This window comes from Amphiprion ocellaris, chromosome 5 (assembly GCF_022539595.1).
Source record: "Amphiprion ocellaris isolate individual 3 ecotype Okinawa chromosome 5, ASM2253959v1, whole genome shotgun sequence".
NCBI classification, from domain to species: Eukaryota; Metazoa; Chordata; class Actinopteri; family Pomacentridae; genus Amphiprion; species Amphiprion ocellaris.
This window is the reverse complement of record NC_072770.1, coordinates 2634779-2637771: the sequence shown is the minus strand read 5'-3', so window position 1 is coordinate 2637771 and position 2993 is coordinate 2634779. Positions and strand designations below refer to the sequence as shown.

The 2993-nt window shown below is 36.4% G+C and overlaps 1 long non-coding RNA gene across 1 annotated transcript; it reads left to right on the top strand.

The window, feature by feature from the left end:
* Positions 1-693: 693 nt before the first annotated feature.
* LOC129348849 (uncharacterized) lies at positions 694-2065 on the top strand. Its single transcript, XR_008601567.1, has 2 exons — positions 694-1726; positions 1841-2065. It is a non-coding gene; the product is annotated as an uncharacterized LOC129348849 (long non-coding RNA).
* The last annotated feature ends 928 nt before the right edge of the window (positions 2066-2993 follow it).

Here is a 2993-nt window from a genome sequence, read left to right as displayed (position 1 = left end):
AACACCCATACAAAACAACATAAACTAATACAACACACGTGTCGAGTGTGCATAATTCAAAGTTTATTTCTATAGTCCTTTACAACAGCCCAAAGGGTGACCAAAGTGCTTCACAGTAAAAGACAAGAGAATAACTTCAAAACAACACAGTAACTTAAAACAGAGACAGCAGTAAAATGTACAATAAATGAATAAAAACAAACAGCTATAAAACAGCACTAAAATATACATCTAAAACAAATAAAAGTAATAAAGTGTCACCATGCCACTAGATATTTAAAGCCATTTTAAAAAGGAAGCTTTGATTTAAAAAGACCCAGGTCAGTGATGGTGTGCATATCAGGGGGAGTTTGTTGCAGAGCCTGGGTGCAGCTACAGAAAACACCTGGTCACCCCAGTGTTTCTGTCTAGACCTCTGTACTTCAAGCAGCCGCTGATTGGATGACCTCAGAGCTCTTTTTTGGTTAAAGTTAAAAGCTCAGATAAATAAAGTGGAGCAAAACCGTTAAGAACTTTAAAAACTTTAAAAGTTTAAAAACAAATATTAAAAGTTTAAAAACAACTCTGGCCTGGACTGAAAGCCAGTGGAAAGCGCAAAGGACCGGGGTGATGTGCTGACATCTGGGGGTGTTATTTAATATACGTGCTGCAGCATTTTGCACGGGTTGCAGGCGGCTGATGGATATGGAGGACTAAAAGTGCCAAAATTAAATAAATAAATACATCATTAAATAATTAATTAAATATGTCATTAATTAATTAAAATTGGAATTAAATATTTCATTAATTAATTAAAATTGGAATTAAATATTTCATTAATTAATTAAAATTGGAATGAAATACTTAAATGTGTTATTAAATAAATATATCATTAAATAATTAAATATGTCATTAATTAATTAAAATTGGCATTAAATATGTCATTAATTAATTAAAATTGGCATTAAATATGTCATTAATTAATTAAAATTGGAATTAAATACATAAATGTGTTATTAAATATGTCATTAATTTATTAAAATAACAATTATTTTAAGTAAAAAACATATTTCATTATTTCACTATTTAATTAATTATTTCATGGTCCTTGCGTTGCAGTGGATCATGAATTTATTTTATCTGTCAACCTCGCCCGTCAAAGTCGGTGGGCGGATCCTAACACCTGATTGGTTACCCTGCACATCAAGTCAAGGCAAATCGATTCCAGATAATGGATTGACGCAGAGCTTGTGAACACATTCCGATACACTGGGTGGCGCTATTCACCTCTACGTTGGTTTGGATACTCAATAAAACAAAACTTTATTAGCAACCGCTAAAGACTCGGTCCTCTTTCCCAAATGTTGATACATGCGGTGCAAGACAAATTTTCCTTTAGCATTTCCTTTAGCATCTACTCGGCGCGCCACGGCTCGTCTCGGTTTAGTTGTTTTTCCATTACATTGAGTACCACCTCATCGTGGGTTGAGTCGTCATAGCACGGTGGCCCGAAAGTCCCTTACCGTCATTTTTGTGCGACACAAACGCAATGCAACAATGTACATGGAGGCGATAGTACACCTGCTGCTCGGTCTGTGGCTTTCTGTCAGATTCAGAGTAACAGAAGAGTCGGAGAAAGCTGAGAGCGGCGAGTCGAAACACTCAGGAGACACACAGGAGAGTTTGGGAGGCGATACAGCAGTATCAAGCTGAAGACAAGAGGATATGAACGAGACGACATATAAGGGTAAGCTAATGCTAGTTCGCTAGCTATCGTGTATCAGTCCTGTGAACGACCCTGTAATGGCTGCAGTTTGTCGCTATTAGGTATTAAAATATGTATGCTGTGTATGTGTTTCAGATGCTCTCTGATGAGACTTCATGGGATTTACCTGAAGCAGCAGCACATGAGCCTGCAGTGGCACAAGGTGTAGAGGAGGAGGGCAGAGATGTACAGGATGCACTGATGCACTACGTGTCATGCAAAAGTTAAAAGTTGTTCTTCTTGTTATACTTCTGTTTTTCTGTCCCCGGACCGCTATTGTTTTCTTTAATGCAATTCTGACAATAAACTTTTGTAGATGTGTCTATGCTATTGTTTGTTTGTGAAGGTTAGCAAGATTAAATAAAAAATTAAACGCCAAAACATTAAAACAGCTGTTTTAAGAAAATTCCAGTTTGATAAATCAGTATTGCTTTGGTGTAATTCAGTCACCAGAATTATGAACCATAAAGGAGTTTGTGTTAAAACATGTTAAATCCCATTAAACACAAATACATTATTAGGGAATATAGAATTGTTTGGTTCAGACTGTTGACTCTTTTCCTACCAGTGTCTTAACAGACAAAATGAAAAGTTATGATGCAATCACATAAGTCACAAAATAGTTTATTAGTCAGCAGCAAAATCAAAACTATTTACAATGTGCAAAGTACAAACTGTGGTGGGCCTCTCCTACAGTGGAGGGCTAAAAGTAAAACTATATACAACTACAGGTGCTGGTCATATAATTAGAATATCATGAAAAAAGTTGTTCATTATTTCAGTAATTCCATTCAAAAAGTGAAACTTGTATATTATACTCATTCATTACACAGAGACTGATATATTTCAAATGTTTATTTCTCTTAACTTTGATGATTATACCTGAATACTAACAAAAATCTCAAATTTGGTATCTCTGAAAATTAGAATATTGTAGAAAGGTTCAATATTGAAGACACCTCTAATCAGCTAATTAACTCAAAACACCTGCAAAGGCCTTTAAATGGTCTCTCAGCCTAGTTCTGTAGGCTACACAATCATGGGGAAGACTACTGACCTGACAGTTGTCCAAAAGACAAGCTTTTTCGTGATATTCTAATTATATGACCAGCACTTGTAAATCTCAAGTCTATGGGAGGTGGACTCGCTCACACTCGCCGGCTGCCCACTGCCTACCCAGCTACCCCAGCTGCCCCAGCACACCCAGGAATGACTGGTTGAAGGCAGTATTCTGGGCCAGCTTCATTCT